This window comes from Engraulis encrasicolus, chromosome 19 (genome assembly GCF_034702125.1).
Source record: "Engraulis encrasicolus isolate BLACKSEA-1 chromosome 19, IST_EnEncr_1.0, whole genome shotgun sequence".
NCBI lineage: Eukaryota > Metazoa > Chordata > Actinopteri > Clupeiformes > Engraulidae > Engraulis > Engraulis encrasicolus.
In genome coordinates this window covers 22977116-22990254 of record NC_085875.1, presented here as the reverse complement: position 1 = coordinate 22990254, position 13139 = coordinate 22977116, and the positions used below count along the sequence as shown (strand labels likewise).

Sequence of the window (13139 nt, the reverse complement as noted above, 5' to 3'; positions counted from 1 at the left end):
CACATCTAAATGGCTACATTAAATCAAAAGAGGATGCTTTACTCTAAAGAGGAGACGTTTCAGTGCCAAATAAGGACTTGTATGAAGGTTCCCCTGTCAGAGACTAAGGTAAGTTATACGATAACACTGGACTATGAGCAAAACAGGTCTACAAAACACGTTCATATTATCTTTCAAGTATTGCCAAAAAATAAAAGGTCGTAAAAAACCTGTATGACCTCTAAATCAGACACTGTCAAACAATAGAGCAAAATTTAGTTCAGCCCCTCCCTTCATCCACTGGATTCATTAATAATACAGAAGACGTCATGAGTGGCAAGCACAACTAGGTCAAGGGAACACAGAAAGGGTTAAATATACTTGGGTGTCTGGACCAAATGAACAAAGAGATGGTGGTCACAGGTAAAAATAGCCTCGACTCACTTGGAACAGGCACTTCATGATATGAAGGAACACACACACACACACACACACACACACACACACACACACACACACACACACACACACACACACACACACACACACACACTGTATACTAAACTTGCCCTAGCTACAATACGATAAAAGCAGTGCCATTCTATCGTCAGCACATCCCCACTGTCTTTAGACGTCTAGTAGTAGGCCCTATGACCAAAGTGTAGTAAAGCATGACCAAGGTACTTGAGGCTGTGGAAAATGCTTGTTATGATGAACTAGTAGTTATTTCCGATGGCGGACACATACCTTCCCTTCCCATTGATGACACTGACCTTCCCTTAGTTAAAACAAAAAAAAACAAAGCATTATTGTGGGCCTACCACAGCTTTATTGAAAATGTTCGACTTCTGTTAGAACGCCTCCATTCTAGCACTACTCCCTGACCTGACTAGAATTCTACAGACTGATGAACCCGCGCGGCCAACCTCAAGGTTTTATAATTATGTCCATTAGGTCCATTTACAAATATTTGTAAGAGCGTTGGTTTACAGAGCCTCTTGTCAGTCTACCTCCAGACCGTGGCGAATAGCCTACGGTGCAATACAGCACATTAATGTACGAGTCTTATAAAATGTTTCACACATACAATACTCTTAGCTGACTAACCAATCATCCCTGTCATATACGTAGCCAACATGGTAAAATAAAAATCATACTGCAATAGCATCCACGTGAATAACGGAAATCGGACGATTTTACACGAATTTGAAAACAGATGTTCCTCTCCATGCTGACAAGGTTTTCTGTGTGCAGTGCACTGTTAGCTATCTCCAGAAGACCAACGCGAAGGCTAGATGCACTTGGCGAATGGTAAAAAAGCAGTCAGAATTCACAGAGCACAAGGACACACACACGCTTGACAGAAACCGGATAGCTGACATCCAAATCTGTGTTATTATAGCTCACATTACACGGTGGGCTCGTGCGGTTACCCTTGAACCAGATTCAGCACTGGCGCTGTCGTTCTAGACCTGAATGACAGACGGGAAACCAAGCTAGCCTACAAGCTAGCCTTCGCAATGCTAACTACCAGGTTAGCACCTTGCCCAAAAGCTGGCAAATGGCTTTTCTATCAAAGAGACGTGTAAATGATGCAGTGAGTCTTTCCTTATTCTTAGCTACACACCACAAGAACGAAACCAAACTACTCACGAGTAATTCGACTTGGTGAGAAGACCTCCGTGAATGGCGCTCAAAGCTCCTGACCATGCACTCACTCAGCTTGGGTACCGCTGGAAATTTGTTTTCTATCTCAGCTGATACGGGCTTCCTGACATCTCTACAGGGATGGCTCACCTCAGTCATTTGGCGAGCTTCATTTTTCGGACATTTGGCTCCCCCTTGCGTACAAAAATGTTAAATAGATAGAATACTGCGTGAAAAGTATGCGGATTTTTTTTTTTTTTAATTATATGTAGGCTAGATTGATGTATTTCTTGTTTTTATGTAAAGCAATACAACAACAGAGCCTCATATTATTTCTGTGAATTTGGACACCAGAAGACGTTGATGCTCCATGTGTCATAAATTGTGCTGATGCAGATGATGGGGCAGACATGGCGATGGGAGATCAGAGGGTTGCATGCTCAAATCCCTTCTTATCCAAACGCATTCCATGGCTGAGGTGCCCTTCATCATGGCTCCAGGCAATGACTGATAATAACCTGTTCTTAAAAAAATAATAGACATTTTGTTATTATTATTACTATTATTACTATTGTTGTCAGTATTAACGATATTATTATTATTATTATTATTATTATTATTATTATTATTATTATTATTATTATCCAAGGTACTGTATCATTGGTATTATCCTATGAGTGTAACTGGAACTTTTTCGCCCTCAGAGGGCAGTGTGCGCTCACTTACCCTCGCACGCCAAACAGCTGTCTCCCCTCCCATTACGAAGTGTTGGATTTCAGTCCACAGGGCTGGCTGGCAGGCTGTACCAAATTGTCAGCCATGTTGTTTTTGTGACAGAGCTATCAGCAACAGGTACAGCTCGAAATCCACCACATTCTGTCCGAAATACCGCTCTCTGGATTGTATATTCCCTTTCAAATCCCAGGAAACGTTGGCTGAAAGGATGGTCGTCTGAGAGGGAAGCTTTTTGATTCACTCAGCAGCGCATTTATGTCTTTTTCGGCTGTTCTGGAAAGTAAGTATCGCTTACCACCACACCACTCATAGAGCCTATGGCTAACACTATGTACAGAATTATGACTTTCAATGTTGGGTTCTGTTTGTTGCTCTAAGCCCCGATCTGTTGTGTCCATCTGCTGTATTTTTAGATTTTCCAGTGCATTGTGACTTCGCATTTCGTATTAGCCTATATCATGCATAAGGATAACTTCGCTTGAATACTTCAAAGTGACCAATCCCTAGACCAAGTTGGGTCAATGAACTTGTGATAATGTGCTAAAACCTACACGTCATTGTCTATCAAACATAGTCTAAATTGGCTTCAAATCTGAGTTTCGGATTCGTATCACAAGACTGCCCTCCCAACTTGCTCAGCAAGTTACAAACTTGTTACTCTGGCTTGAGTCAACAAGGAATGCAGTTGCTTCTCATCATTGATGACCCACAAATAAATCAGCCTACCCTTCTGTACATTTGGCAATTTACTTGAAGACTTGACTAAATGGCAATTCAGACTTCATGAGTAGGCTAGGCTACTTTTAATTTTTTTTGTCAATTCCACTTAATTCTTGCACCCTGATCTGCGTTGTTTGTAAAAGACGCAATCACCAGAGAGGAATATGATGAATAAGGTCCATTTGAATGGGCAAAAAAGCTGTTACCCTTGCGTTGTGGTTAGTTTTGAGGATGGAGCAGACACAACACCTTTATCACCGCAGCCGGGGACAGAACCCTTCCTCTCTTGTAGAGCTAGAACTCTCCACAGTAGCGTGGAACTCGCCAATGTGTCTGGGTGACCCCACTGACCAGGTCCGTTGGCGGGCCGCCAGGGCTGTCTTTTCGGTGGCCCCTGGTGGTTTATTGGGTGTGTGCCCTGGTCTCTGACGGGCAGGACCAGAGGAGAGAGATGCTTTGCTTGCTGCTGTCTCAGTGAATCAGCACTGAAGTGCAGCTCACCTCTGTCCAGGTCAGTGTGCTCAGTACAGTAGGATGATGCAGCAGCATCTCTGCCTTCTATTTGGGCTCACTCACTGGCCCACTGTGTTCTCTGATTTATGAACTACTTTCAGCTTCATTTGATATGCTTCACTCATTGTACTATTTAAGAGTTGGTTTTCCCTAATTTTGAGTGTTGCATCATCAACCTTCCCTATTGATTTAAACCATTCTAAAAGGCCACATATGCTTGCAGTATTGTATTATTTTGATGAGACCGACACATGTCACAGGGCCTTATCAAATACACCCCTACTGCATTGGTGTTTGTTGTTTTTTCTCTGCCTTGTTAGACCTTCAAGGTCTCCTTTGCTTTGCTTATGTTTCTGCCTGGCTGAGCAGCTGGCTGCTCTGTGGCTGCTCCAGTGATTCTGGTGAAGGACGTCTCTCTCTCTCTCTCTCTCTCTCTCTCTCTCTCTCTCTCTCTCTCTCTCTCTCTCTCTCTCTCTCTCTCTCTCTCTCTCTCTCTCTGTGTCAGCTCTGCTTCCGGGTTGATTACTGTATGAGGGGCTGGTCCAGCTCCTGCTGTGGCTGTGGCTCTCTCCAAAGCAAGGCTGGGGTGCTTTTCTGGAAAGCGTAGTTGTTAACAGTTAGCAACGTCGGTAGTTGCCAATGGGAAATTGCAGTGCAACCAACAAAGAAGCTAACATAGTTACTACGCTTTCCAGAAATGCACCCCTGCATTCCTCGGTCATAATTTATGGCTGGCCGGGCCCAGTCGGTGTCTCCCATGTCCTTGTCATGTCTTATACTAAAGTACTGGGCCGGTGCAGCAAGCAAGGAAGGGAGGACGGCAAGCAAGCTTTGAGGATGTGAACAGAACCGAGATGAATTGTGTGTGTGTGTGTGTGTGTGTGTTAGGGATGGTACAAACCGCACCGAAAACCGAAACCGTACAATTCACACACATACCGAACCGAACCGTGCAATCCATCGCAAACCGCAATTCATGTACTGCCCAGAAATATATGTAAAACATATTGTAGACAGATCTAGAACAGATTCTAGGAGTATCTTATCCAGTCTCTCTGATTAAAACATTAGCGTATAAGACCAAATCAGAGGATGACACAATTAAAATCACACCATTTTCACATTATAAGCCTATACAAACCATATGTAGGATATTTAGTGATAAGTCCGATTCTATTAGCCAGTGCACCATTTATCATGAACTAAAAAAAAAGAACCGTAGAGAACCGAAAACCGTGACCTTGGCACCGTGATATGAACCGAACCGTGAATTTTGTGAACAGTACCACCCCTAGTGTGTGTGTGTGTGTGTGTGTGTGTGTGTGTGTGTGTGTGTGTGTGTGTCTGTGTGTCTGTGTGTCTGTGTGTCTGTGTGTCTGTGTGTGTGTCTGTGTGTGTGTCTGTGTGTGTGTCTGTGTGTGTGTCTGTGTGTGTGTGGACCTGAAAAGAACAGAGATGAATGGTCTGGTAGTGATGAGGTGCGTGTGTGTGCGCCAGGGGTGGAACTTAAAAATGTCCCCCACCAGTCACTGTGGCAGGTAGATTCTAAAATCTACCAGTCACTCAAAATGTTAACCAGTCATCTTTTTTACCAGTTCATATTCAACTGTCCCAAACATTATAATGCCAAGTCAGATCATTTTCTGATCAATACTTTTTGTTTCAGAGGTCATAAATACAGTTATTGTGATGCCAATAACTCGTTTAATTATCAATTTACTTAAACCTTTGAGGTTGGATGCTGCATATAATGCAGCATTAACCTGGGCGCCTGTAGAATAATTTCACCCGTCAAGGTGACTGGTGGGTTGACATATTTCACCTGCCAAAGGCAAAATTCACCCGTCATTGGCAGGTGGACGGGTGCTTATTTCCATCCCTGGTGTGCGCGCGTGTTTGTGTGTGTGTGTGTGTGTGTGTGTGTATGTGTGTGTGTGTGTGTGTGTGTGTGTGTGTGTGTGTGTGTGTGTGTGTGTGTGTGTGTGTGTGTGTGTGTGTGTGTGTGTGTGTGTGTGTGTGTGTGTACACACTACAGAGAAACATGTAGCCTCCTGATGATGAATTCGTAGAATATGGCTTGTCCTGGAGAGTAATGGCCCAGACTAGGGAGTGACTGTAACAGGCACTTAACGTCCTAATGTGTTTGCTGAGAGCAAGATACATTGACATGGAGAGCTGCCCTTTGTGGCATGATATTGTGTGGCGGTGTTGATATCAATTCTTTGGTGCGCTGTGGTGCAGCGCACTAAGCCCCCCACATTTGGACTTGCATGCCCACGGTCACGGGGACCCCGGTCGGGGTAATTTCCCGACCCTGCCCCATCTCTCTCTCCCAATGGTTTCCTGTCTACTCTCATACTGTCCTATAATAACAAAGGCCAAAAGCCCCCCAAAAATACTTAAAGAAAAAGAAATATCAATTCTCAAACCAACTTTGTGGAATGATGTGTGCCACGATTTCCCTCTGTCACAGTTGACTTCACCAAGCGCTCTGCGTGTCTGGACTTATCACTACGATCAGCTGATTAAGAGCTGGTTGAGGCAGTTGGCTTGTAAGCTGTTTTAATACTATTTGTGTGGGAGCTGGTGGGTCTTTGGAGGGCAGTCATGTGTAAGCTGTTAGGGCGTCAGACTTGTAGCCCAAAAGGTTACCGGTTTGACTCCCGACCCACCAGGTTATTGGGGGGAGTAATTAACCAGCGCTCCCCCATCCTCCTCCATGACTGAGGTACCCTGACTCGCATGGTACCGTTTCGCTGTACTGCTCCCTTGAGGCGCCATTGTGGGTTGCCTCCTTGCACGGGTGAGGCATGAGGCATGAATGCAATTTTGTTGTGTGCAGTGTGCACTTGTGTGCTGTGGAGTGCTGTATCACAATGACAATGTGAGAGTTGGAGTTTCCCTGATGGGTTTTCACTTTACTTCTCTTCACTTTCTGGACCCAGGACTGACGTATCTGGACAATACTGACAACAGAGGTCTGCCTCATAGTAATGGAAGTGATCAGCTGGTCCTCTTTCTATGCTTTGTCATTTTTCGAGGGTTGTGGGCTTCTGCAGGCTATTTGTATCTGTAGTGTAGTGTGAACTGTTAGGTTTGTGTCGTTCTAATCTGCAGGTAGTGTGTTGTAGTGTAGTGTGTTGTGATTTGTTAAGGTTTTGTGGGGTTCTGAAGGCTGTATGTTTCTGTTCGGTTACTGTGTTGTGAGTCTAAAGGCAGCATCTTTCTTTAGTGTAGTGTATTATGATCAGTGTTGAGCAAGTTACTCAAAAACTGTAAGGCATTACTGATTACATGTTACTGTCTTTTCATAGTAAACCCTTACACTACAATATCAATATATTTAAAATGTAAGGCATTACATTCCTATTACTTTAGTTACTCTCACCAAAATGTCTAAATATGGATTTAGCAATTTACGGTGTAAGCTCATGGGATCATGACTCTTTCACCTCCAGTCCAGGAGGTGTTTCGGCAGCATGCAGACTAACAAGTAGGTTCAGGAATAGCTTCTTTCTGACCCACCACACTGAACACTGTTAAACTCCAGGTTACAGTAAAAGTTTCTAGCATTGTAATTAGTATATTATAGTTTAGTTACAGCATAAGAACACATTACAAACACGTTACAGTGATTAATTTCATAATGCAAAAAAAAATAATTGTAATGCATGTCTCCCCAACACTGATTATGATGTGTGGGGGTTTGTGTGGCTATGCAGGCTCTGCTCGTTTCTGTGACTCTCCGTGCATTGTGTACAGATTTGTGAGGGTTTGTGTGGTTCTTGGGTTTGATTGTTTCTGGTTTGTGTCGCTCTGCAGGCTATTTGTCTTTTGTAGTGTAGTGTGATTTGATTTGTGTGGCTCTCCAGCCTGTTTTGTTCCTGTAGTGTGTTTTGTGCAGGTCCTTTGAGTCTGATCCAGCAGCTTGCCTGACCGACCCAGTATTTCCGCCACCCAGCCCAAGCCTCGGGGGTGGTGATGGTGGTGGTGGTGTGTGTGTGTTAGTGTTTGTGTGTGTGTGTGTTAGTGATTTTTCTGCTCCGTCTGCTGTGAGGGTGGTGTGGTGTGTGGTGAAAGAACATTGTTTGTGCCTCTCTCGGCCGCTTCCTGCCTCGTCTGCGTCGGGTGGCTGAAAGCACAAGCACTAGCACTAGCACAGACGTCACATTTGGCTCTTTGCAGTCCACCGCCCAGCTGATTTGGGTCATTAGTTTGCAGGGGTGTGTTTCTCAACAGCAGCATTGCTAACTAAGTTGGCAACTTACTTGGTTGCAGTGTCATTTCCCATTGGTAACTTACTTAGTTGTTAATTGGTTTGTTGATGCTTTTGAGAAACGGGGTCCTGGCTGGCTGTTGGCTTTGCTGCCTGGCTGGCAGGACAAGTGGAAGGTGGTGTTCCTCCTGACGGCAGTTCATTGTGCGCATGGGGAGTGAGTTTGACAGACAGACACGCCTAATGATGACCTCACCAATCTATCTTTACCAAAGCCAGCCTCGCCGCCTCAGCGCAGCTCTGCTGCTCTGCTGCTCTGCTGCTCTACTCAGTTCAGTAAGTGGCACGTCATTCTTCCTCTCTTTCTTTCCACGGCCAGCCTGCCTCTAGTCTCTTGGTCTCTTCTCTCCTCTCGTACCAGAAATGACTCAGCGCTGTGCTATGCTGCACAACACAGTCGCCCATCCACACTCGCTGACATTTTTTTTTCTCTGCGCTTGAAATTTCATAACAATGCAACTTTGTACTTCGTGCTGAATGACTGGCTAGCCCAACTGGGTCTGCCGTGCCGTCTGGTGCTTGATGTTGTTTGCACAGCCACAGGGTCGCAGAATAGCAGGATGGCATCAAGGAGTGTGGAGGGGGAGGTTCAAATAACCCGCCCAGTTATGCCTCATTAGAAGCATGTGTGGGAGAGCACGATAAACAAAACGGGAGAGTCCACTCCGCAGACACAATGAGAGCTTTTAAGCTTTTACTTTGTGACGGGATAGTATAGAAGGTGACAGGAAATGAGTGGGGAGAGAGACTGGGAAGGCTTGGCAAATGACCCGTGCCGAACTCGAACCGGGGTCGGCAGGGTAGCAGTCTAGTGCCCAGCCGTCTGAGCCACAGCTGGGCCGTATCGCAAGGTTTTAGTCACAGATAGTGTGTGATGTTTTAGAATTCAGGGCCTTTCTTCAGAGTTGTATACTTGTCTATCTTGGTCCCTTTGGCTCAGCAGCACCTGATGTCTTCTCCTATCTGATGAGGGTGCCCGTGCATTCTTCAGGACTCGTACCTACAACCTCCCAATCACAAGACTGCACTCTCCAACCAACTCCTCAAGGCTGCCTTCCTCTTAACCTTACAGAATGAGTGATGCTTCTAAATGCATGGCGAGGTGTTCAGGCTGCAGCATGCTATGGCTCTCAGCTGTACAGGCCTCTTGGGGGAAAAAGTCACCAGTGGGGGAGGAAGTGGAGGGACAGAGGAGGGGATTCACATGTCATTGAGTGGTTGCCATGGCATTGCCACTCCTACTGGGACTGTGTGTTTTGTGTGTGTGTCTAGGGCTGAGAATCAAAATATTTCAATATCAGTATCACCACCACTTTCGATACCAGTTCCTGAACGGTACGTTTTTCAATATTGTGTGTGTAACATCCTGTAGTAGGCATTCATGTGGGGCCGGAAATGTATTAGACTCACTGATCCCCAACTCCCTTTGTTTAAGATAGGGCACTGGGTAGTGAGAACTGTCCCTGTGTCTCAATCCACACACTTGTGCTCTTCGGGCACTGTGTTTCAGTGCCTAGGGCGCTCACGCTGAAAATTTTGGTTGAGCCAGTGCACTGAAAGTGCCAGGATGATCCCCTAACAATGGCGGAAAAACGCAGTGCTTGAATGATAGACTGGACACTGCACACACTAAATGGCCGCCATGTTGACAATTAAACGGAGGAAACCTGGCGTTCAGTTCAGTTGAAGAGTTTGGTCAACGGTCTCTTAATTCTGTAAGTAATGTTGATGGGACACCAACCTTTTCATGCCTGCCCAAGTATTGTATGTGATTGTTGCCCTTTGGGGTGAAGGAAATGTAAATACAAGCACCAGACGCTGTGCATTGTAAACTGTAGCCAACCAATATTTTGGTGAGCTAATGCCATGCTCAGCCTCAAATTTTTCCATGACACCATGCACTGAAGACCTCAGTGCACTGTGTGCACTGTGCACTGACTGTCAGTGCACTGACACAAGTGCGTGATTTGAGACATAGTCTTAGTCAAAGAGTACTCTATTGGCAAAAATCTATGTAACAGTCGTTAGCTTATAAGTTAGCATATAACACACTCACACTCACTCCTTAACACTCAGGTACCCCCTGATATTATTGTCAGTGCATCCATACGCCCAGACCGGCTTGATGAGTCTCTGACCATGAAGGCTAGTTAACAGTTAGCATCCTGTATATGCAGCATATGCAGATATACGGAGAACACTGAGCTTACCAGGACAACTATTTTATTTAGCACCTTAAATCAAAGTAGTAGGAAATGGATCGCACTCAATTTTTCTTCTTTCTTGTTGTTTTCTTTTTATTTTAACATTGCAGGGACTGACATGACAGACGTTTCGGCTGCACAGAGCCTTCTTCAGTGTCACAGATTTAGTCTATTTCCTGAAGAACAACCTCCTTGTCACCTGTTTCTAATTGCTCATTAGAGATGGCGCAGCAGGCGCCCCACCACATCAAGCTTTTACGCCGTTCATTAAGTGGGGTGCCCTCTGCGCCACCTGTTGGAGCATAACAGACACTTCCACCAACAACAGTAACACAAAAGATGGAGAAGGGAGCAAACATTAAAAAACAGCCTAGCCACCAGTTACAGAAAACAAGTTAGTTCAAAGTCCTCATTCATGCCTTTCGGGGACATTGACTGAAGATGGAAGATAGCCTTAAATCATAGGCAATACATATCTGCATTGCAACTAACAACAACATTGCATTTCAACTAACAAGCAAGCATGGTTTTGGAAAACACTGCAATCCTGACTTGATGGATAGTCCAGTAGATCACCGCTTCACTGAAAGGCCCAGTCAAGTGCTGACAGATTAAGGTCTTTAACGGGGCGACCCCTGGTCCTCTCCCCCACTGGGAGGCCCTGTTAGCTGGGCCTGTGAATGGCCAAGGCTTGGGCTGCCCCTGAGCCCCTGGACGGGCAGGCTTGGATGAGTAGGGGCACCGCAACGGCTGAATGCAAACCACATGCAAATAGCTACCCTTTAAAGGGAAGATGAGGAGGATGGCTCTGGCAGCCGAGAAAGGGATTTTGGGACAAGACACCCCACTGCCTGTCTGTGAGAACCACCACACTGGCACCAAGTCTTTTGTGGACATTAGGATGGCACTGGCAGAAGTTCATGTTTAAAGGGGTTAAAATATTGAACTGAGTTTGGGTTGAAGGAGCTAAAATACCAAAGTAAATGATCATGCTCACACCACTCTGACAGACTGACCTGTTTTGCCTATGCGTCTCCCACAGTATATATTATTTGGCTAGCTGGGGTTACAGTACTGGGTGCTGTGAAAGGTACACCTTTTAAATCATACCTGCTTTTGTCATTTGACCACAAAAAAGAGATATTGTATCTCAGTGAGACCATTCTGACGAAATAAAAGATGTTCTAAATACATAATTTTAAGTCATTTGAGGAATCTGGGCTTGGGATATTGGATATCATATCATGGGTTAGGCTACAGTAACAGATGCACTGTAGGACAAACACAGTAAAAACAGAACGTTCTGCTAGACTGGCAAGGAACAAATATGTCCTTTCCATCACGGCTTCTTATGTAGTATTTCATTCCAATTAATCAAGGAGGTAATGTTTTTGGTCTGTTTGTTTGTCGGTCTGTCTGTTTGTCAGCCGCATAACGAAACGAAATTGGACGAAACTTTGTGGGTTTGTTGATAATGACCCAAGGAACAAGTTATTAATTCTGGTGGTGATCTGGATCACGAACTGGAACCAGGACTCTTTTAACGATTCTGTCACCAGGATAGCTCGAAAACTAATCAACTGATTTGGACGAAACCTTGTGGAGCTGTTAGTAATGACCCAAGGAACAAATGATTAAATTCTGGTCGTGATCCGGATCACGAACCGGAACCAGGACTTTTCAAAAGATTCTTCACCATCTAGACTCCCCCTAGTGACCAGAAATTGAATTGCGGGAACAGCACAAAAACAAGGCAGAAAGACTTGGGGTGTAACATGGTCAAATGTATCAAGCAGCTTCCTTGGCGGAGGTCTGCGCTCTCTGAGTGCTTCTAGTTACAAATGAATTGACACACACACACACACACACACACACACACACACACACACACACACACACACACACACACACACACACACACACACACACACACACACACACACACATTAATTAGATTTTGTCCTTGACAAAGCTGTTGGCTATGGCTTTAGTTATTCTACAAATTCAGTGGGCCTTTTGGACCAGATGGTTTGCCAGTGCACACAGTTTTGGTTGACCCTGTGTGTTTTAGTTGCATTCAGAACCTGCATGCAGAGCCTGTCCATCATAAACCGGTTTGCTTTTTGGAGGCTGGATTGAGCAACATGTGTATGTGTGTGGACCTTGTTTTCTCCTGGCCTCCCACTAGTCTTCTCTGGATTGTCTCTATGTCAGCTTCCCCCTTGTCTCTCAGCGGTGCTTTTCTGAGTAGGAGGCGACCAGGCATGCTGTAGGTCGGGTGTGGCAGGAAGCTGATTTATGAACACAACCCACACACACACACACACACACACACACACACACACACACACACACACACACACACACACAGCAGATGAAGTGTGTGTGTGTGTGTGTGTGTGTGTGTGTGTGTGTGTGTGTGTGTGTGTGTGTGTGTGTGTGTGTGTGTGTGTGTGTGTGAGTGTATGACCTGTAAGATGTTGACCTCTCCTCTACCCCTGTCTTCTAAGGATACTGGTGGGTTACCTGGAATAGTTGAAGGAAGAACAAAGAACATTAAAGTTGACACTTCAAACACAGCACAGCACATGGCAGCAGGGGGCTGGTTATGCAACATGATGGTGAATGTCAAGTGCATCACCAGTGAAGAGGTTGTAAAGTTAAGCTGTGTCCGGAATGTTCACTCATCCCCTTAAAGGAAGACGGTTTTTAGCCTTAGTTTATTGCTATATTAACCAGTGGCTGTATTGCCACTTTCTATCAGCTATAATTGCAATAAATACCAGCAAGTTAGTGAAAGAGAAATGGTCATTCTCTTTGTAGTATAGGTAGCAATTCCACTTCCAACCCGTGGGGTTCAGTTCAAAAGAGAACCGTGCAAGTCCCCGTTCCTACACCTAATCTCAAACCAGCTGGCATGTTCACGCCAAGAATCTGAGCGTTCAGGAACACGAAAGTTAGTTGGCAATACTTTTTCCCCTCTGATAGCCGTGATAACAATGTGGATGTCATCAGGTTCACCTGGGTAATACCAGGAAAATAAACGTTCTTTTCACGCGGTATGG

The 13139-nt window shown here is 45.0% G+C and overlaps 2 protein-coding genes across 4 annotated transcripts in view; one reads left to right on the top strand and one right to left on the bottom strand.

Moving 5' to 3' along the window:
* The window catches only part of cnsta (consortin, connexin sorting protein a), a 76534-nt gene extending 74820 nt beyond the window's left edge, over positions 1 to 1714 (bottom strand). The window contains exon 1 of the mRNA XM_063183836.1: positions 1633 to 1714. The gene's annotated coding sequence lies outside the window, so the exon portion shown is untranslated. The remainder of the gene's footprint in view (positions 1 to 1632) is intronic.
* A 707-nt stretch (positions 1715 to 2421) lies between these two features.
* The window catches only part of itsn2b (intersectin 2b), a 79723-nt gene continuing 69005 nt past the window's right edge, over positions 2422 to 13139 (top strand). For 2 of the 3 annotated variants that reach the window (XM_063183832.1, XM_063183833.1), the window contains exon 1: positions 2422 to 2641. The gene's annotated coding sequence lies outside the window, so the exon portion shown is untranslated. The remainder of the gene's footprint in view (positions 2642 to 13139) is intronic. The other variant, XM_063183834.1, reaches the window with a different exon arrangement.